At 40.8% G+C, this 23,835-nt stretch overlaps 1 long non-coding RNA gene across 2 annotated transcripts in view; it reads left to right on the forward strand.

The window, feature by feature from the left end:
* LOC114049592 overlaps window positions 1-23,835 on the forward strand; it is a 54,545-nt gene that overhangs the window by 24,831 nt on the left and 5,879 nt on the right. For both annotated transcript variants that reach the window (XR_003569880.1, XR_003569881.1), the window contains exons 2-3: window positions 16,445-16,524; window positions 22,393-22,433. This is a non-coding gene — a long non-coding RNA (uncharacterized LOC114049592). The remainder of the gene's footprint in view (window positions 1-16,444; window positions 16,525-22,392; window positions 22,434-23,835) is intronic.

The raw sequence follows: 23,835 nt of genomic DNA on the forward strand, positions 1-23,835 counted from the left end.
CAGGTCAGATTTGAACTCAGGTCCTCCTGACTTCAGGGCCGGTGCCCTATCCACTGCACCACCTAGCTGCCCCTATGTGAAATAAATTTAAGACAATCCTTTTGATAGGAGAAGGCATTAGCAGCTACAAAGGACTAATAAAGGGGGTAGCATTTGAAATGAGATTTAAGGAAACTGGGGATTCTAGGGGGTGAAGATGAGGAGGGAGGATACATAGTTCAAAGCAAAGGCATTTAATGAAACAGCATACTAATAAAAATGGCAGCAGAACATTCTGCCCCCAACCCTGTACTCACTGTTGCACAAATGTTGTTATTGTTGTTGTTATTGTTGTTATTCGTTCTTCATTTTTGAAGAGGACCAATGACATTACAGGGTGTTGTTTTAACTTGCCTATGAATTGGATTTAAGTGAGGCAGAGTTGCACGAAGTTGTCCGTCTCACTCTCTCTTCCAGAAACGTTGAAATCCACTGGCAAGACAAAAGCCAAGATGGCTGGTAATGGCCCGGGATGCAGTGGATGACCTTGACATCTTTGATGTCTGACCAAACTCTAAGCACTTCACAGCTCCTACTTCAGTCACCTTAACGGCCGTTGGAGTAAATTGTTCTCATCCACCCATTTTCATAAAGGCTGCAAGATGTAGGCATATGTGGGGAACAGCTGCGTCTAGAACACCCTCTTGGAGGAGTGCACATGCAGGATACAGACTCAACTAGGGTACAGGTGTGGTGGAATGACTCATGTTCTGATGCTACAGAACTATTAGTGCCTTCTGGTGATGTCATCATGTTGCTTTCTGCTGTTCATAAGTCATCATGTCATTATTCCATCTGGTCTTTAGCTATCTAACTATCTTCAGGAGGACACACTCTCATGGTCTAACTCTGGGCTCGATAATATTCGCTGTTGGTCCAGTGATTCCAGAGAAGAGTGTACTGGAAAAGGGAGTGGAGGGGGTGGGAAGAAAATTACAGAAAGGAAAAGGGTGTGATTTCAATGAAGCCATAGTTGGCACCCTTACCAGATGATAGGAAGTTGGAAAGGATAGCTAACACTGGTTACTGGAGAAGAAATTTTGAAAAGTAGCTATAGAAAGAGATAGACCAAAGAAGAATCAGGAGGGTAAGCCAAGCAAGAATGAGTTACAAGAATCCAGAGAAAGAAGACACAGAAACCTTCTGTCTGAGACAGTGAACTCTTCATTTGCTTCGCTGGGAACGTGCTGATTGGAAAAGAGAGTCATTAGGATGGAGAAGTTGCTTGAAATTGATTGGAAGAGAACAGATTCCTGTGGTTATCAGGGCTGGTTGCTCTCCAGTGCCATCTACAGGCTGGGAGAGGATAAACCACCCTAGTGGTGCCTGTGTTTCCCTCTTCTACTCTGTCTGGCTTGAGAGGGAGAAACATAGGGGGAAAGATAGGCTTTGAACCTGTATTTCTGTGAGTAGAGGTTTGGAGCTAATTGGACAAAGCAGAATCTTCTGCTATTTTCAGATTTAGGGAGCTTCACTCAAGTGAACCTCTTGTCACTACAATAGTTTTACACTTTCTCAGCACCCTGTTAAGAATGATTGAGAGATAAAAGAGCTAGTCATTGCTTCATTGCCTTTAGAGCAGAGGAGGAGCAGGTTTGTTTAACAGGAGAGTGGTGAGGACCAGAAGGGGAGCACCAAGCAATGAAGCAGCTGTGTGTGTTGTGGATCATTCCTGAGGAGATAAAGAACATCAAGGACTGCAGTTGTCCTGGACACATGAATTTCCTTACTCATGTGCCTCCTTGCTAGGTTTTTACTAACATGTACCCACTCTTCTCCATAACACTATGTGCATTGGTGGGAGACAATAACTCAGATTTATGGGTGTAAATGATGTTTTGACAATCCCTGCTTTTATCTTCTCTTCAATAAATGTTAGGCTTTTGACTAATTCTTTAGTAAATCTTTTATTTTTAAGAGTTAATGGTTTGAGTTAAAAGCATAGTGACTGATTTTGTGTAAAGGAGAAGAGCACCTGTGAAGGATTCAGGAGATTAAGTAACGAGTAGCAGTAGTGTACTTAGAGTGCAACAATATTCCATTACGTTCATGTACCACATTTGTTCGGCTGTTCTCCAATTGCTGAACACTCATTTTGTTTTCGAGGTGGTGGTTGTTGTTTTTTTTTTGTTACCATAAAAAGTGCTACATGAATATTTTGGCATATAAGACCTTTCTTTCTATCTTTTATATTCTTGGAATATATGCCCAGCAGTGAAAACCTGGGGTCAAAGGATATGAACAGTTTTAGTGACTTTTCTCACATTATTCCAACTTATTTTCTAGAATAGTAATATAAAGTCATAGCTCTGCCAACAGTGTATTAGTATGCCTATCTTACCACAGCCCTTTCAACACTGACACTTGTTTTGTCATCTTTGGACATCATGTTTTAGGAGCTACGCTGATGCAGTAGACATATCCAGATAAATGGGCGACCAGGGTAGCAAAGGAGCTACAGGCCATATCATGTGAAGATTAGTTTAAAGAGACTTTTAGCCTGGAGAAGAGATGATGAAGAGTATATGAAATCTGCCTTCAAGTGTTTGAAGGACTTTCTTATTGAAAAGGGCTTAGATCTTTTTTCTTGGTCCTAGAGGGTAAGAGTGATGGGTGGAAATTTCAGAGGGGGCAAATTTGGGTTCAAAGAAAGGAAAAGTTCTGTAATAATTAGAACTATCTAGAAGCACAATGGATTTCTTCTGTTGGTAATGAGTTTCTCTCTAAGTCCTTAACAGTGATTATAAAACTTAAATGGGGCATCACAAAAAACGTACTGATAGTATATAAAGACATACCAGCAGTACATAAAGAAATACGTTCCCTGTGGCCCAGGGGACCTTCCTTTCATTCTCATTCCTCCCATGCACATAAAAGAAGCTTTGGGATTACACAGACCTAAGTTCATTTTAGGGACCTGACCACTAAAGCATCAGGTTTTTCCCTCTGGCTCCATTTCCATCTAGGAGTAGGAGTCCAGCAAACTTTTAAAACAGGGCATAGCTCATTCTTATGATGTCCCAAATATATGTGGCAGGGTCTCCAAATCCTGTATATGCACTGGAGGTACAACACAGTTATTGGGTATGGGACAGCCTTTATTCTACCCCATAGAAAATGCTTAAGGATTTACAGAAGTCTATGCACAAATGCAGAACCACAAAGTACTCAAATAGCTCACCAGCTTCCCTCTGAAAAGAAAATTAATTTGATGTTGCTTTGAGGGCAGCTTTCTATTAGTGCCACAGAATCCTACATAGTCTCCCCAAGATTCACAATACCTCTCTATAGTTTAGACTCCCCTCAAGAAGTCAAATCAGTTTTGTGGAATTTGCCAAACAGATAATTTTCCTTTATTCAATTAATGTGAAAAAATTCAAATATATACAAACATTACCACATCGTGATGATTCCCATCAGAGTTTTCTTTCTGCATAAATAGGTAGCAATAATAAAACATGATAAGTAATGTAAGCTTAAGATCCACATACTTATGAAGAGTAATTGTCTTTATATAATAAGAAAGATGAACCATAAAAATAATACTGACAAAAATCCCACATAAGGAAAACTGCTGCTCACTTCTAGGACAATATATACAAAAATAATCATGACCTGCTGTATACCTGTCTCACACCATAAATGTGCTAAATGTATGTATTTTTGTTCCACTTGATCGAATCTCATAACTTTAGTTTTTTCTTGAGATTGCCATACCTTGGACTAATTTCAATTTAGATAATAAAAAGTTGTTTGAGCCCCGACTTCCAAGAGCACGCCCTTCCCCACCTCTCTGCCCCCCAACCAATCACTGCATTGCTATGTAGTATAGTCCCTCCAGGATTTAAAAAATAAATTCTTATGCTTCACTTTCATGACGTTTCAGAATCTGGGCCCAACCTACCTTTGCAGGTTCATCACACCTTACTTCCCTTATATTATAGTACTCTAAACGTCCTTGCTGTCCTCCTGTTGTTGTTCAGTTGTTCGGTTGTGTCTGACTTCTTGTGACCCTGAGGATCATACTATCTGAGGTTTTCTTGGCAAAGATATGAATGGTTTGCCATTTCCTTTTCCAGTGGATTAAAGCAAACAGAGGTTAAGTGACTTGCCCAAGGCCACACAGCTAGTAAGTGTCTGAGGCCATAATTGAACTCATGTTTTCCTGACTCCAGGCCCAGTGCGCTATCCACTGAACCATCTAGTTGTCCCCTCTGTTGCTGTTGTTTTTGGTTTTTTTTTTTTAGGCAATTGGGGTTAAGTGACTTGCCCAGGGTTACACAGCTAGTAAGTGTCAAGTGTTTGATCTGAGGCCAGATTTGAACTCAGATCTTCCTGACTCCAGGGCCGGTCCTCTATCCACTTCGCCACCTAGCTGCCACTCCTGCTGTTCTTTACACACACACTCAATCTCTATCAACAAGTATCTATTATATATACCAGATATTATGATAGGCATTAGGGATACATAGATAAAAAATGAAACAAAACATAGTCTCCAAAGTTTATAATCGATAGTAGATAAAATATACATATATAAGCATAGACATAGTAAATATAGCACACATACCCTAGTAGACCTTATCCCAACCCCTACTCCCACTGATGAGTCAAGTCCCCAGAGCATGGTTACTCGATCTTCTCAGGACTTTAGGGGTATCCCTGAGGGGTTAGGAGAAATGCCTAATGCTATATAGCTCATGAGCCCCTACCAGTGTGCTTCTCCTTATGATTATCAGTGATATTAATTGTCAGATTAGTTTTTAGAAAGAAGTATTTATTATAAGAACAGTTGATATGACACTTTCTCCACAATTGTGTCTCTATGCTTTTCATTGGCTAACCCTCATGCTTGGAATTCATTCCCACCTCACCTCTACCTCTTAGAATCCTTTGTTTCCTTCAAAATTCTGCTTAAATGGCATTGTCTACTTGAAGCCTTTCCAGATACTCTCAGCAACTACTGCTCTTTCTCACAAAATTACCTTATATTTATTTTGTCTGTGGGTATATAATATATATATATATATATGTCTTCCCTAATGGAATGTAAACTCCTTGAGGACAGGGACCATTTCATTTTTGTTTTTGAATTCCAGTGCCTAGTACAGTGTCTGACACAGTAGCGCTCAATAAATGCTTGTTAATTGATTGATGGATCTACCACTCTCATAATCCTCTCAGAAAAAAAGAAACATGTTTGAAGTAAACCAGTAAATGCTCCCAAAACTAAAATACTTTCTATTTATTTAGTGAAAATATTCTAAATATTGCATACAATTAAAACTAGTATGGTCCCTGTTTGATGAAGTTAGAGTTTTTTTTTTTTAAAGATTTCTATCTAAAGAGAAGATTCTCTTTTTCTCCTTCTCTCACAACTCCTAACTGGTTTTACTTTAATTTCTTAGCTAGTTCCAATGTGTCTTTTGAAAACTCTAGGCTTCATTTCCAGGTTTCTTGCACTTTTCAGTACAAACATGAGCCCAAGGATTAGCATATCTAGAACCCAATAACATTTCCATTACTCTACCCAGTGCAGTCTGGGGTTAGTCCCTCTTAGTCCACATACCTTAGTGGGGAGGGAGGTTTCTGACCCAGCAAAAACACATGTTTTTAATGACAGGTCTCTTGGCAGGAGTTTCAGGTACATTTGACAGGGTACGGCTCTGCCAGGGGGCAGTTGGTAAGACAAAGATAAACATCCATCCTGCTGGATGCCCAGGTCTGTGTCCAGCACGCTACTTCTGCTCCAGCCTAGTTTTAGGGAGGAGGACCTAGGCTGTGAGGCCCTTGGAAGGCCAAGGTCGAACCAACCCTGGGAGTAAGGATCCAGGGAGGGGACAAGCAGATTACTTGAGCCTGTGCAAAGAAATATATTCTCCCCTTCTCAGGACTCCACCCATGAGCTCAGCTATTGGGAGAACAAACAGATTCTGAATTCAAACTATGGGCACCAGGGGTATCAACCTCAGCCCCAAATTTACCTTTAAAGAAAAAGCAACAACAAAGTTCTGTACAGGAAACCTCTTCCATGTTCAAAGGCTGCTCTGGGGCGTCCCTTCCTCCTAAGCTAACAGATAGAGAGTAGCTTTTAAAAAAACGTTTTGCTCCAGGGACTTGCTTTGTTTCCCCTTTCTGGTTATAACATCATGGAACCAAACAGCCTGGCCAGTATATTGGACAGTCAACTCAAACTGACTGTGCAGCAGCTACCCATTCAGCTTCAAGTGCATGTACACCTGCACACAGGGAGTTGCCCTAAGAGCTGCTCAGTTTGTTCCCCCACATTTGCTACATGCGTGGTTTTTTGGTTTTCCGTGTGGGTGGAAGAACCTCCCCCACCTCCCCCTCTCGCCTGTGAGGAGTGTCTCCGTTTTATTGGTTTACTCAGACTTAGGTCTTTGCCCTGAATAGTCAAAAGAATGGAAGAGTTCCTGTGGGGAAATCAGAGCAGATTCCTCTCTCCACTCCATCATCCATCATTATTGTCATTAAATATTTATTGGGCACTTTTTGAACTGTACTGAGTGTTGGTGATTATTCTAGGTACAGTGTGAGATACAAAAAGAAATGGAACACATGAGTTATGCCTGCATTCTGCAGGCCTTATGATTTGGTAGTGGAGAAAAGATCCCATCTTTATTCCGTTTTGTGGCTAGGTAATCATAAAAAAATACCATATATTTTTACAGCATAGCACTTTGTGATTTGTCAAAACACTCTCATACCCATTATCTCATTTAGTATTCTCACTTATTCATACCCTTGGGGCTCAAAACCATGCTTTTGGTCCCTTTTCCAATATCCATTTTTAAATCAACCTGCTTCTTAGGCTTACCCATCATCCCAATCAATTACTCAATCATCAATCAATTAACAAGTATCTATTATGTGCCAGGCACTGAGCTAGACACTGGGATATAAAGACAAAAAAATGAAACAAAACCTACTTTCAAAAGCTTATAATCTCTAGGAGATAAAATGTATATACATAATTACATACATAATAAATATATAGCGCATGATTGGGAAGTCTTATCCCAACCCCCACTTCCACTAATGTGTCAAGCCCCCAAAGCACAGTTACTATATCCTCTCAGGGCTCCCTGAGGGGTTGGGGGGAGGTGTCATTATAGTGCTATATAACTCATGAGCCCCCACCAGTGGGCTTCTTCCCCCATGATTATCAATAACATTAATCAGGCAGATTAGTTATTTTTTAGAAAAGGATATATATTAAGGTGATAGAATAGTGAGTTGCTAAAAAAAAAAAAAACAACTTTCCCCAAAAGTCTGAGACCTGCTCTCTCAGAGTACACACAAAGTACAGAGGCAAATGGGCTTAGGTTTAGAAAGCACGTATAGCAAAGGAGTAACCTCATAGTTCCTGGAAGTGCTTTAGCTAGTGTCCAAATATCTGGGCTTTTTGTAGAGCTTTGAATTTGTCTTCATTCTATCCTTGGTTCGTGATACAGACACTGTCATCAGTTGATCCAGATATGCTTCTAGGATGGGGATGGGAAGATAGGAAGTCTTCTGGACCATTGAGGGTCCTGAGGTGCTTCTCTTGTCAAGGAGTGTTGGGAGAGTTCACCAAGACCAAAACCAAGACCTGTAGTTCTGCTCCTTTGCCCACAGTCAGTTCCTTCATGGGGGCTTAGCTAACTAGAATACTCTCTCCTTTCCACTTTGTTTGATTCCTGGGTTTTAAACTGGTTTAGTTCACCTAGGGCAGGGAACAGAGAGTTAGATTTAGAGCCAGAAAGTCCTGCCTTAGATAATTACTGGGTTTGTGACCCTGAACAAGTCACTCCACTTGTCTTAGTTTCAGTTTCCTCATTTGCAAAATGGGGATAATAATAGCACCTACCTCCTAAGGTTGTTATGAGGATAAAATTAGATCATATTTGCAAAGTGCTTTACAAACCTTAAAGTGCTATATAAATACTAACTATTAAAGAAAACCCAGGTGGCATGACCAAGTTTTCCCATCCAATCTGAACAGTTCAGCCTACTAAAGTGTCCAGGTCATGTTCATACCTAGTGAACAATGGAATGTATTCTCACCTGATAAATGTGCCATAGCTAAATGGGAGTGAGATTATTTCTGACTGCACCCTTACAGACACATGCAGAACAAATACAAAATAAATGTTAGGTAGTTAGGGAGGGAGGCATTAACAGTTGAAGGGGATCAGGAAAGGTTTTGTGTACAAGATAGTGTTTGAACCAGGTCCTTGAAGGAAGTGAGGGACTCAATGAGATGGAGGTGAGGAAGGAGTAGGTTCTAGGCATGGGGGGAGGGGACCAGCTAGTAAGTGCAAAGCATTGAGGTGAGAGACAGAGTCCCTTATGTGTGAGGAACAGAGAGAATGCCAGTCTGTTTAAAGTAAAAGGCAAAAAGACTTTGCTGGTACTCGACACCATCCTCAAGATGGTATCCTTACAAATCATACTGTTGTCTCCCCTTTGGGGCCAGCTGCTCAGAAGAAGGATTGTCTAGAAATGAAATGGGATTTCTTGGTAAATAATGAGGTCTTCATCATTGGAGATCTTCAAACAAAGCCCTGATGAGCCCTAGCAGAGCTACACCATAGAGGGAGTTCAGGTAGGGTTGGAACGACTCTTGAGCTTCTTACAATTCTAAAGCTTTACTGGGGAAAACCTTAGCAACTGGTGCTAAGAAGATGAAAGATTGTAAGCTCCTCAAGGGTAGGAACTGTTTTGTTTTTGTATCTCCCCCTCCTATCAGGCACATAGTAAATACTTGTCAAACTGAACTGAATTAAATGTACTCATCCTTCCTTTACGACTAAGAGAGGGGGAATAGGAGTTGGTCCTTGGCTCTTCCTCAAACAGTGAGACTGCATGTTATATTTTTGGTGACTTTTTAATTCCTTCAAGTCTGCTCTGAATATTTATTTGCCTCAAATTTGTTCCTAAGCACCCCCGTCCCGGTCTCCTATTCCCTTAGAGATAACCTTGCAATTGTGGGGGCTGCTAGGAAAAGAAGAAAAGAAGGGAGGAAGGAAAAGGATGGGAGGAAAAAGAAAGTGGAAAGAGCACCGGGTTTGGAGTCAGAGGACCTGCGTATAAATCTTAGCTCTGCTATTTAATTTCTTTGTGGACTTGGTGAAGTCTGGTCTCTAGACCTCAGTTTTCTCATCTGCAATCTGAATGGAAGGGTTGGTAGGTGAACTTTGAGGTCCTTCTGGCTCTAAATTTATGATAGGGGGTGGGAAAGGTCAGATCACCGCAAGACAAGGGAGGGCAGCGAAGGGGAAAGAAGGGAGGATTGGAAGGAAAGGACTGGATGATGAGAGAAATTAAGGAAGGAGTGGAAGAACTCTCCGAGTCACCTGGTTTAAGCCCCTCATGATTTAGGCATTTTCCAGCTCTTTGAATCCTAGGGGCTCTACTTGTCTCTCCCCTGAGATTCATAGCCCATGATTCTAGAACTGGAAGGGACCTTAGAATCCCCTCTATTAATAGATAAAGAACTTGAGGCCCAAGGAAGATGAGTGACCTACCTAAGGTCACAGAAGGTCACACTTTCCTTCTATAGAAAGACCTCAACTGTTACTTACTCAATGTCAAATCTTTATTGTTGAAAGTGAGGAGGGGAAGAAAAAGCCTGGATGACGTAACTCCCACAACTGCCAACAACAACCCCCTCCCCAGATAATCCAACTAAAATTCAAATAAATTATGCAATCTAGGTATTCGATTTTAGAATGCGGTCAGAGAAATATTCAGTTCAGAGTTATGGTTAGATACATATATACTTCCCGCAAGCTCTCGCCTCCTCACCTTCCTCTGGGCCTGGCCTTAATGCTCTCCTGGTTTAGCTGCCCCAGTACTATAAAAAGGTAGGAGAGATTCTCTGCTTGCAGAAAACAGAGAGCTGACTGTACTTACCTATGTTTAATAGAAGAATCAGAATTTTAAAATAACTCTAAAGAACTGAGTTTCATCAACTGATATCATGCATTTTAAAAAATTCATAATGCAAAGAAAATAGGATGAGAATTTTCATTTCAGAGGAAAATTATGATTTTTTTTTTGCCTCAGTTGATGTACCTGGTCCTTCTAGTGTTAATGGCCAATGGTATCTATTCTCAAACAACTTTTTTTCCTTCCCCTTTAATCCCCTCCTTCCTCACTTCTTCAGGGTCTTTGATTCATGTCCCAGTATATGATACCAGTGTATGAGAAATGTGGACAAACTCCCAGCATCAGCTGAATAGTGACAGGGAGGGTCACTAGAAACTGTTAGTACTTCAATAGATTCTAAAAAAAAAGAATAAAGCTAAATGAAAAGCAAAAAAAACCCAGACCAACAAATTCTGTATTATCATGCCTTAACATTTTTTCTTGTAAAACTGACATGTGAACAAAGCACCACCTTTTCTTTTCAAGGATTTTGCTTCCCAAGGACAGAAACAAATGTCACAATTGTGCTTGCCAAAGTACCCAGTGTTTCAACAAACTGTTTTCTTCCTGTGTCTGCTTTTATCAAGGAAAACTAGAGAAGCCTTCTTTTCCCCTCTCCTGATGACGCAGTGGATTTTCAGCTTGACATCCCTTCAGTTGGCTTTTCCCCACTTCCTGTCTTCTGTCTTCAACTTTAAAATTAGTCCTGGGCTAACCAACAGAGAGAGGCCTGGACGGCACCTCTTGGCTCTGGCCCTCGCTCTGTGAGAATTGGTAGGTAATTTCACCTATTGTTTTTGTTTTTCTCAGTTGTAAAATGAATCATAGATTCATTTGATATCGTTTAGAATGACAGAAATATAGACCGCTGAGATTATCTAGTTGTGTCCCTTTTGGTCTTTTGACAGCTGGTTAGAGCACAGTGAAAATGAAGCCAAGGTCATAGAGACAATCCAGTTGGCTTCAATCTATTCCATAGCCCCTGATTCCAGACTCTTGCCCTGGCCAGCTAGTTGGTGCAATGGACCCTGACATCGGGAGGACCTGAGTTCAAATCAGGCCTCAGACACTTACTACCTTATATGACCCTGGACAATCACTTAACTGTTTTCTGCCTCAGTTTTCTCATTGTAAAATGGGGGTAACAATAGCACCAACCTTCCAGGGTTGTTGTGAGGACAAAATGAGATAATACTTGTAAAATGCTTTGCAAACCTTAAAGTACTATATAAGTACTAGTTATTATTATTATGTCAATAAGACTATAACTGCATTGGGACACTGGGAATTACCCATCTAGGGACACATAGGGCTCAGTTGGAAATCTCTCTCTCTCTCTCTCTCTCTCTCTCTTCACTCACTCTTTCACTCTTTCTCACTTTCTTTCTCTCTCTCTCTCCACATTGATTTGTGAAGTAGTAAGGATTACATTAAATAGCGGGCTGGGGATTTGGTTGTGTTTGCAGTCTATATGAAGTAGCAGCCAACACTCTGAGCTTTCTGGGACCTTTTTGTCTTGAATCAACAGAGGAGGCCTTCAGTTCAGCAGCCTTCAGTTTCTGTATCTTCCATCTATCACCGGCTGGCTAAGGTGTCAATCAGCCTTAGTCCCTTTAGAGGAGATGTCACAACCAATTAGGCTGTAAGAGCCATTTTTGCAAATTCTAAAATGTTCTAAGTTGGCCACATGCTGGGCATTTTTTAATGTGCCTGGGAACTACTTCTGATGCTACATCTGTATAAAATTCCTGCATTTGACCTTGTATCTCATGAATTGTACCATGGGTGACAAGTGGACTGGCAAAGAGAGTGTGATTAGATCAGTACCTATCTCTCTCATTGGAAACCAGCTAAAAGGGTATGCCCTTCCAACGGTAACAAAGGAGTTGGGAATTTTCTAACTTTTGCAGCTGAATTCTGCAGCTTCTGCTGACAAGAGAGTAGCTTTCTCAGTCCCATCAAGACATATTCTGATCCATGCCATCTGGACACACTCAGAACACTCCTTGATGACTTCTGATTTCCCTGCCCTTTCCCTAAGACTAGGCAACCACTTAGATGTGATTGGAGGGGCTCTAGCAGAAGACCCACTGCTTCCAAACTGCTTCTCCATCAGCAAATCATTAGGTCTCTCAGTGAGTTAGAATCTAAATACCATGAATTAGCCGATGAGCCATTCGCTCCTCAGATTGGTTGCCTGAAAATGCTGAAGATGAGAGAATGAGGCTTGAAACACACTTTGAGTGTCAGAGACAAGCAGATGGAGTGTGGAAGAAAGGCCATTTTGAGGGGCCCCCTCTGGGGAGAGTGGGCCCAGGGGAATGGGGTGTCTACATGGGAAAAGAAGAAGGGGGAGGAAGAAAAGCTTCATTTAGGCCTCCTTCTGGCAAGAACAAGTGGCCCTGTGAGTGAATGCTACGTTTAGGGCTTACCTTTTCCTTCCTTGTCACCTCTAACTCTACCCCCACCCCCCACTAGCTAAGAAAAATAAAATCTGAGCCTTATTTTGAAAATTTAACACAATGTACTGGCCGGGTGGGGACCCAGGAAGGAGGCTGCTGCCTGGCTTGTTGGTAAAGCTAACGACTGAGCTTAGATACTCTCCCCTTCTCTTGGCCAGCCCCAACTGCCTCTCAGTTCCTGTGGTGAGCTCTGCTCTGCTTATCCAGATCAAGAGAGAAAATACCTCATCTGACACTTGGGTTACTCTTCAGCTACACCTCTCCTCCCCCTCCCCCCAGGTGCTCTTTTCCCAGTTCAAAAGCTACCTTATCCTTCCATCTCTATATTTATAGAGTTTCTGACACTCTGTCTAATTTTCTCTTCCATCCTCCTCATGGAGGACCCAGAGGTAAAATGAACTCTCCGAAGTCACAGGGAAAACTGAGAAGCAGATATGTATAGACACAGAATATACATGCCAGGAGGGGGAAATAGCATGACAAAATATAGGAATGGATGAATTATTATGGCTCCTGGAATTGAACCTCTCTCTCTCTCTCTCTCCCTCTCCATCTCCCTTCCTCCTTTCCTCCCTCCATCTCTCTCCCCCTTTCTTCTTCCCTCCCCACCCCGTCCTGTTTGCTCTGTCCCCACAGTTTTCAACTTTATTACGCTGCTCCCCTTCCGACACTCTAAGGTCCAGCCAAACTGACCTCTTACTGTCCTTCACACTCTCCCCTCTCCACGCCTTTGAACTGGCTGTCCCCCATGCCTAGAATACACTCCCACGTCCCAAGTTCTCTAGTTATATGTGTATGTATGTATATATGTGTGTGTGTGTATATATATATATTTATATAATTGTTGCCAACCCTGATAGAATGTAAACTCCTTAAGGGCAAGAACTACTTTATTTTTGTTATTGTCTCTCCAGTGATTGGCACATGGTGGGTGCTTAGTAAATGCTTGATAACTCATTGAGTTATGGAGGTATCCTAGTTTCTCAAAGGTTATTCCAGTGTACCACCACTAAGTCCTTGCCAGCTAGAAAGCCTTCAAGGATAGGCCTTGTGATGGACCCTGCATCCATCATCTGAAGAACAGTCTAGCTGATGCCAGGGAGGCACATCAGAAGCCTTGCCGCAAAACAATGAGTTTTTGGTGACAGCAACTCTGAAAGACAAGGAGAGGACAAAGTGGCTGTGTCAGGAGATGGAGTACCTCCTAGGACCCAGACAGCCTGAAATCACAGCTCATGGGATAATAGAAAGAACCTTAGAAGTCGTTTAGTGCAATGACCTCATTTTATAGATGAGGAAATGGAGAATCCTTAAAGAGAGTCTTAGATCTAGGCATCCAAGAGAAGCAGCATCTGCAGAACTTTTTGTTGTTTAGTCATTTTTCAGTTGTGTTCAATTCTTCCTGACCCCTTTTTGGAGTTTTCTTGGCAAAGATACTGGAATGGTATGCCATTTCCTTCTCTAGCTCATTTTACAGGAAACTGAGGAAACTGAGACAAACAGGGTTAAGTGACTTGCCCAGGGTCACACAGCTAGGAAATGTCTTGAGGCTGGATTTGAACTCAAGTCTTCCTTACTCTATGCGCAGCACTCTGTCCACTGTGCCACCTAGCTGCTACAGAAATACAAAAATGTGAGGCATTGAATAACTGTGGAAATTTATGGGTATCTATTTTGAAGTCTTCATTGGATACTGCAGGTTAGGCCCATATTTTCCTTATTCTTTTGGAAAGAGGATTACCTCTTTGACCCAGGGATCTAAATGTCACACGGGATTATACCCTATGGAGGTCAAAGACAGAAAGCAAGTTTACATACACATGCATATATGTGTGTATACATATATGTAAACTTACTTTCTGTCATTAACATACATATTTGTAAGCTTGCTTTCTGCCTTTGACCTCCATATATACTTATGTATATATATATATATACACATTTACATATACTTGAACACAAATGCATATGTGTGTATACATACATGTACAAACTTTCTGTCTTTGGCTTCCTTATATGTGTATATGTGTGTGTGTGTATGTATATATATATATATACACACACAAATTAAACATTTACAAAAATATTAAGTTTATCTATGTAGTTTAAATATGCATAGATATAAAACATATATAAGTTTATATACAAAACATTTATAAATTTATAAACACACATACATGTATATACATAGGTATATGCACATGTGTACATACAAATATATATGCTTATATATTAGAATATTCATGATAGCACTTTTTGTAGTCATAAAAAACTGGACACAGAGCAGATGTCCAATGATCAGGTAACAGATAGACAAATTGTAATATATTAATATATTGAAATATTATTGAACATAATCCATCTGCATGCATTTATTAAATGCTTCCTATGTGCCTGGCACTGTGGGAAGGGCTAGGGATACAATGAAAGGCAAAAATGTATCTCTCTCAAGGAACTAAAGCATTGGTCTTGGACCCAGGAAGACTCAACTTCATGAGTTCAAATCCAGACTAAGATACTATTCTAATATCTTTGCTAACTGATTTGCTTCAAAAAACCTATAACAGTATAAGGTGATGGTATATGTATGGGTGTTATTGATGTGGATAAGGGAGGGAAGGGAACTCACCTCACACTGCTTTTGAAGTATTTCCTTTAAAAAAAACAAAACCTTTAAACCTAATTTCTTAACCCAGAATGTGAAGTAAGTTTAAATTCCAGGCCCCAAGCAAAATTCTGATAAGGCCCTAGTCCTTCTTCTCCAGGCCCAGAACTAAAGAAACATCCTCCTCTGCATCCTATCCTATCCCAACCCTACAGTCTTTACCCCCTCCTTCCCTTTTCATGGACTTCCAAACAGGACAGAGAATACATTTAGGAGCATCTGGAAGGGGAGAATTGGTCTACAAATTATCCTTTTCAAACAGGTACATAGGCAAATTAGATTTACTGCATACTACTCCTATCTAACATTCATTTTTTAATCTGTCCTGAAAACCCGTATCTGATTTCACTAGAATGAACGTTCAAAGGTTTGTGGGATGGGGTCAAACTGTGTGAATTACATAGTGTCCTGACCTGAACTGCCCCTGTGTGCTGACCGCTGGAGCTCAGCTGGAACACTGAAAATGCAGACAACGCAGTCAGCCAAGCCTTAATGCAATCTGTTGTTTTCCTGGAAGTAATCCTTACAAATCAAAGAAATGATAAGCAGAACAGTAACCATCCTGTTACAGTTCCTGCCAAGGCTTTTGACCCCAAAGGCTCTCAGAGAACTTTCACAGGGAACCAACAGAGAGCTGACCCACTGCTCCAATGTGGCCACCTCTCAAGCACCGTTGTTGGAAGAGATTATCTAATCTAGCTCCCTTTTCCATATTTAGCATCAAGTTTCTCAAAAAGGAAATATTTACAGAGTTTGGAGATTGGAGACAGGGGTCAAACTGCCAGCTGAACCTTGAGTTCTTTGAATATCTAGAAAGGGAAATGGAGAGGAGGAGGAGGAAAGAGAAACATCAATACCCTTAAGGCTATGGACCAAAGAGTTGATGACATTCTTTCAGGCCCTCCTTATCAGACAATTACAGTAGCCAAGGATAAAGACTCAGATGGTGGGAGTGTAATTCATGGAACATGAATAAGTCTAAAGAAGAACAGAGAACAGCTGCAAACGTGTCAGAGCAAGAAAGAGAACAGACCCAAGGATTGAGAAAGCTCTCCTTGACCCTATCACCTCTGCCCATGTTGTCCTCCATTCACCGCCTACATGCCTTGGAATGCAACAAGGGCACTCCATCTCTGTTACTGCTGTTTTCTACAGACTTTGGAGAGGGATATAGGAGTGGGAGTGCAGTGAGCTAAGTATGTGGGACTGGGGGAAAGGAATAAACTGAGTGTTGAGCACCATTGGGGAGATCCAGTCGGACGTCTTAGATATCCAAGGCACACTACCTCCCTTAATGTCTATTCTTCTCCCTGATGTTTCTGTCTCATTCCCTCTCCTTTTTCAGGCCTTCTAACGTGTTCTGTTCCTTTTGACTTCTTCCCCTCTGAAGGAAGGAGGAGACCACTAGACCTGTCGGCCTCATGGGTAGGTGGCTACTTCTCTGTTGCAGCTTGGTCATGGGAAAGCAAATGAAAGGATTGGACTGATCAGGGATCCTTAACCTGGGGCCCATGAACTTGTTTATTTAAATATTTTGATAACTGTATTTCAATATAATTGGTTTCCTGAGGAATCCCAACTACTTTTATTTTATTTATTTAAAAACATTATCCTGAGAAGGGATTTGTAGGCTTCACCAGACTGTCTAAGGCAGGTTCCCCACCCCTAGAAGGTCTCTGTGCCGCAAAAAATGTTGAGAACACTTAGACTAGATGGTCTCTGAGTTTTCTTCCAATTCTAGAGTCAATAGTTAATATTTATTTATTATCTACTATATGCCAGGTACTGAGCTAAGTCCTGGAGACACAAAGATGAAAAAAGAAAGACAGTCCCTGTCCTCAAGGAGCTTACAATCTAATAGGGGAAGACAGCACACGAAAGGAAACTGAAAAGCTAGGAGAGGGAGAAGGCATTCAACATGGGGGCATGGTGGAGAAGTCAGAGGAATTCCAAAGTAGTGAACCGAGGTTAGAAATGAAGAGATGTCTGAGATGAGCTCTCTCCTTAAATGGAGGTTTTGGAGTTCATGGCCCCACACTCCAATCAGAGAGGCAGAGGGCAGTGATGACATGGAGTCCCAGGGTTGATGGGATCTTGTGGGATGATGAGGTTTTCCCAATAATGAGCTCCCTGGGGGCATGGTGGAGGAGTCAGAGAGGGCCCAGAGTAGTGCAGCTAGGTGAGAAACAAGCAATCATAGTTCATCAAAAAACCATGTTCCTATAATTCTCATCTGATCCTAAAATTAAGATCCCTTGCTTTACTGGACTGATTTTTGGAAGACTTGGCCAAATCTATCCACAATGAATTTGTCTGGGTAGATAGAGCTTCTGATTTGCCAAAGTCACCTGTCAGTGTGTACTCACTGAGCCTCATCTTCATGCATGGCTAAAGCTGTGTCAGACGTTCCAGGTCTCTGCTCAGCTGCTGGTGGCCTGTTGAGTGACGGAAGGAAACTGGTGTCATATCCAGGTCATCCCTGCCTACCAGGATGGGTTCCACCTGAGACAGAGAGTCACACACAGACTGACCTGTCAGCTCCTTACATGATGCAGCAAGAGCTCCTCCTTGTCCCATCCAGTCCTTGAGTTCCATCCCATAATGCATCTATTCCTGCTCTTTGAGGTCAAATAGCCACGCCTCCTGAGTGTTTGCTTCTTGGGGGTGGTAAATTTAGAGGCTTCTTTGAATGAACTGTATGGATTCCATCTTAATTCAATCAATCGACAAGAATTTGTTACTTTTTTTTTTCTTTTGGGCTAGGCAATGGGGTTAAGTGACTTGCCTAGAGTCATATAGCTAGTGAGCGTCAAGTATTTGAAGTCGGATTGGAACTCAAGTCCTCCTGACTCTAGGGCCAATGCTCTATCCACTGCACCACCTAGCTGCCCCAAGAATTTGTTAAGTGCTTACTGTGTGCTAGACTCTGTGTTAAACTGAGGACTCAATTAAAAAGGCAAAATAGTCCCTGCTCTCAGTGAGCTTACATTCTAATACATATGTTATCTCAAAGAGATAACATATACATAAGTAGATAAATATATGCAAAAAAGATAAAAAGTAGATAGAAGGTAACTTAGAAAGAGAAAGCCTTTGGCAGAAGGGAGCATTTGAGCTAAGTCTTGAAGGAAGCCCAGGATTTTAAGCGATGGAAGTGAGGAGGGAGAACATTCAAGGCAGGGGGTACAGCCAGTACAAAGGCCCAGAGGTGGGAGATGATAGAGTACACAGTACAGTGCCTGGCATACTCTAAGCACTTAATAAATTCTTTTTTAAAAAATTTGTTTATTTATTTTTAGTTTTCAACATTCATTTCCATAAGATTTTGAGTTCCAAATTTTCTCCCCATCTCTCCCCTCCCCCCACCCCAAGGCGGCATGCAATTTGATATAGGCTCTACATATACATTCATATGGAACCCATTTTCACATTATCATGTTGTAAAGAAGAATTAGAACCAATGGGAGAAACCACGAGAAAGAAGGAACAAACAAAAAAAAAAGAAAAAAGAGAGAGAGCAAATAATGTGCTTTGTTCTGCATACTTAATCAGTTTTTGTTGATTGATTATCACAATGACTTCCCATTTCTACACATCATCATGTTTGCCTCATGGCGTTACCAAAACTGAGCTACGAAAAGAGTCACTGAGGCAGAAGGGATAAATGGAAATGGGTTTGGCAGTTATGAATTCCATTTTACAGATGAAGAGAGATGAGTGACTTTTCTAAGGTCATACGAATGATAAATAGTAGGGCTAGAATGCAAACGTGGGTCCTGATTCCAATTCTATTACACCACAGTGCATTTTCCCATACCCCTTGTGAAGCAAAGAGTTGAGGTGAATATTTCAGGAAAAGTAGAATGTGGAAATTTTGGAAAATGTAGATTTTATCAGAATTGTCCGGCTAATCAACCAGTAGAAAAACATTTACAAGGTGTCCACTGTGTCACGCACCGTATTAGGCAATGTGAAGGATTTAAAGACACCACTACCCAGCAGTGTCTCCTTGAAATCTCTGTTTCTCTAGATGTAAAATGAGGAGTTTGTTGTTGCTGAGTCTAATTCAGCTGTGTCTAACTCTCTGTGACCCCATTTTGGGGTTTTCTTGGCAAAGACACTAGCCACCTCCTTCTCCAGCTCATTTTACAGATGAGGAACTGAAACAAACAGGGTTAAGTGACTTGCCCAGGGTCACACAGCTAGGAAGTGTCTGAAGCTGGATTTGAACTCATGAAGATAGTCTTCCTAGCTCCACGCTCTATCCACTGTACCACCTAGCTGTCCCCAGAATGAGGAGTTAAGATTAGCTCATACCTAAGGTCCTTTCTGGCCCTAGCATTCTATGATTCTGTATCTCAGTATCAAACTACATCTAAATATATCTAAATCCTTATTGGCAGTACCTTCTTCACTGAGGGCAGCACTAAGCCTATATAGGAGACTCTGAGAACAACAACCAATACTACCAACAACAATTGTGAGATCATTTTCCAGAATCTGAGTGTGGAGGGACCTCCGAGGCCACCTAATATCTGACCACAGCATATCCACCAACTGGCCAACTGGGCTCTGCTTGAAGACCTAGTCTAGGAAGAGAGAAACCCTCTACCTGCTGAGACAGCTGGTTCCATTTGTGGAGAGCTCTAATTGTTAGGGAGTTTTTCCTTACATCAAGTCTATTATTTTCCTTTGTGAAACTTCTGCCCATTGTTCCTGTTTCTGCCCTCTAAGGCCCAAAATCCCTTTTCCAGATGGTAGCCTTTCAGATATTTGAAGGCAGTTATCACATCCACCCTAAGTCTTCTCTTTTCCAAGCTAAAAATTTCTGGTTCCTTCAACCAGTTCTCATCTGGCATGAACTTGAGGCCCTTCACCATCCTAATCACCCTCTCTTTGGATACTCTTTAGCTTGTTTTTGTCCTTCCTAAAAAATGTGCCATCCAGAATGGAATACAATACTCCAGAAATGATCTAAGTAGGGCAGAGCATAACGATACCATCACTATCCTTTCTAGACACCCTCTTTTCTCTCTTAACACAGACTAATATAACATTAGATTTTTTTTGGTCACTATTTCATACTGTTGACTATCATGGACCTTACAGACCACTTGGACCTCTGTATCTTTTCCAGACAAATTGCTATCATCTTGTACTTGGGATGATTTCCCCCTCTGCTGTGTCACCAGTGTGAACTCTTATACCACTTGCTTTTATGTACCTGAAGCCTTTGTGTTAGATGTGCAGTGCCTGGGTCATTGTGTAGACCTCTCACTTCTATGGCTCTTGACCCTACTCAGATGGCACTTGGGAATAGTTTCAGTATTTGATATTGCCCTAAAGCGTAATCATCAACTCCCACTCAGGTTCACAAGGAATTAAAGTAATATATATTTTATTTAAACAGAAAGAACTCATTCCTAAACCCATAGAAGAGTAAAAGAGTTTCCCTTTTCTGGTGGGTCTCCACTCTACCCCCATCCCCACTTCACCACTCTAGCTGAGACGTTGGACTCACAATTCTACTCTGAGCTGAACTTGTGAAGGGGATGAGGTCAAGAGCTCTACTTCCCTATAGCTCCCTGCTCTTTGGCTCTCTTTCTGCAGATGAAATTCCTCCAGAATGGTACTAAAGCCCTCTTTCTCTTTGCCTTTCCTCTATGGCAGCTGGGCCAGGCTTTACAAATTACTCTGGAGATTCTCCAAGTCTAAAAAAAGTACTAGAACTAAAATTTGGGAGGGATGGATTTGGCTGTACCTTTTCCAGGAGCCTGTGAGTGCAAAAAGGGGACAGGAAGATGGAGGGCAGGGCAGGTCAAGCAATTGTGACACAGTGGGGAAGCTTCATGGCCTTGCTACACACTACTCATACCATTTACCATATGTGGACTTCTGTTTTATTGATTTAAGATTATTTAATCAGTCAATTTACCAGCAAATTATTTTTTTCAATTTTTATTTAGTATTTTATTTTTTCCCAGTTACATTAAAAACAATTTTTAACATTTGTTTTTAAAACTTTGAGTTCCAAATTCTCTCCCCTCCTCCCTCTCCCTACACCGCTTCATCGAGAAGGCAAGCAATTTGATATAGGTTATACATGTGAAGTCATGCATTTCCCTAATAGTCATGTTGTGAAAGAAAACATAGACAAAAAAAAACCTCGAGAAAAATAAAGAAAGTAAAAAAAAAGTATGCTTCAATCTGTATTCAGACACCATCAGTTCTTTCTCTGGGAATAGAGAGCATTTTTCATCTTAAGTCCTTCAGAGTTGTCTTGGATCATTGTATTTCTAAGAATAGCTAAGTCATTTATAGCTGATCATCTTACAATATTGCTGTTCCTTTGTACCCAGTACATTTTACTAGCAAGTTATTAAGGACTGCAATGTGTCAAGACTGTATTTGTTGGGCCCTGAGGATACCAAGAGAATGAAATGGTCCTTGCCCTCAAGGAGCTTACATTCTATTGGAGGAGAAAACATGTATATAAAAATAGATGCAAAATAAGTACAAAGAAGATTTGGGGGAAAGGGACTCTAACAACTGGGTAAATCAGGAAAGGCACGTAGGTGAGGACTGAGCAAAATTGTGGAAGAAAGAAAGGATTGTAAGAGGTGGAGGTGAGGTGGGAGGAAGAAGAATTAGGAACAGAGATGGGAGACTGAGTGTTGTGTGTGAGGAGCAGGAGGAAGAACACTGTGGACCCCAGAGTGTGGGAAGAGGAGTACTGTAGAATAAAGTTGGAAAGGTAGCTTGGATCCACACGGTGAGGGGCTTTAAAAGCTGTGGCTGATTGAGTAGGGGATTGGCATGAGCAGATTTCTACTTTATGAAAATTACTTTGGCCCCTGTGAGAAAGGTGAATTAGAGTGTGAAAGGATTTTGGGCAGGGAAATCAATTAGGAAGCTATTGGATTAATAGAGGGGAGAGGTGATAGAGGGGTGAGCTAGGGTGGTAGCCTTAGGGGTAGAGAAAAGGAGATTGATGCAAGAGATGTTGTAGAGATAGACATGACAATATTTGACTACTGATTATACATGTGGGGTAAGGAGAAGGCAACAAGCATTTATATAGTGCCTACTATGTGCCAGGCTTTGTGTTTATTTCTGTTAGTACATTATCTCATTTGATGCACATAACAACTCTGCAAGGTGGATGCTGTTATTATCCCCATTTTACAGCTGAGAAAACTGAGAAAAATATACCACTGGTGTATCAAAGGTCTTTTCTTATTAAAATATATGAACTTTTAAAAATGAGCCTTCTTTCTTTTTTTTTTCTTCCAGGGGACAAAGCACAAGGTGTCACCCTCTGACTATTGAACAGGGTAAGTTTAGCACTAATTCATACAACAGATAATAAATTTATGGAATTATCAGAAATAGCTACTAAAGAAAGCTGGGATATAACAATAATAATAAGAATGACACATTTAATATGTTATGGTTTGCATAGCATTTTATCCACCTCATCTCATTGGATCCTGCCAACAACCTGGTGAGATAGGTGCATCAAGGGATTATTATTATGAATCAATGAATCAATAAACATTTATTAAGCACCTACTATGTTCCAGGCACTGTGGTGAGCACTGGGGATACAAAAAAAGGGCAAAAGACAGTCCCTGCCCTCAAGGAGCTTACAATTTAATGGGGGAGGCAACAAACCAATCAATATGTACAAACAAGTTATATACAGGACAAAATAGGAAGTAGTTAACAGAGAGAAGGCACTAAAGTTAGAGGAGTTGGAGGTTATTATTTTTATTTTAATAATGAGGAAACGAGTTCAGAGAAGTTCTGTAAATTTGCTAATAGTACATAGCTAGTAAGTATCCGAGTCTCATTACCATGTCTGGGAGGAAAATCATGTCCGACTACATCCCTTGGGGTCTTTTTAGGCAACAGGATACTGGGTCAGATGGATCATTTGCCCCTGAAGTGGAGAGCGGGCCCTTTAAAAGGATAGGTCTTAGCTGTTTACATGTAGTACCCTCCTCATAGAATATAGGCTTCCTACTTGAGGGTAGGAAAAATTATTTATTTTGATTTATTTTGAGCTTCTCTATAATACACCTCAAAAGTAGGCACTTAATAAAAATGTTAAACTGAAGTCCTCAGTAGTTAGCAGAAACGTTATGGCTACCTACAATAAACAATCCAGTTCGTTTTTCATATCAGTCAAATTAAGTAAATCTCTTTTCCAATCTTTCCCACACATAACACACACGTGGGTGTATATATACATGTGCATTCATATATACATATATTGATATACACACATGTATATATGTATTATACATGTATTATATATTATAAATAATCTGTATATTATATAGAAATCTATAGAAATCTATAGAAATACACAACACACACATATATGTATATGCACACATATACATATACACATATATGTATATATACACACATATACAATATATATACATACATATATACACATATATGTACATATACACATATACATACACATACAAGGGTCAGTAAACTGGGGGAAAAAAAGCTTCAACTAAAGAAAAAAGAACCTACTAATGGGTAACTTCATAATTTGGGTTTTGTTTGTTTGTTTACCATTTCTGGTCCCTGTGGCACTATAAAACTGCTGTCAAATGCAAATAGAAGCTGGGGCACAAAACTGAATCACATCCATAGGGTGGGCACATTGGCTTGGAAAATCATGTTTTAGCACTATCTGTGTTCTATTGTATTTTT

This window comes from Vombatus ursinus, unplaced genomic scaffold, assembly GCF_900497805.2.
Source record: "Vombatus ursinus unplaced genomic scaffold, bare-nosed wombat genome assembly UNPS02014798.1, whole genome shotgun sequence".
In the NCBI taxonomy this organism is placed as follows: domain Eukaryota; kingdom Metazoa; phylum Chordata; class Mammalia; order Diprotodontia; family Vombatidae; genus Vombatus; species Vombatus ursinus.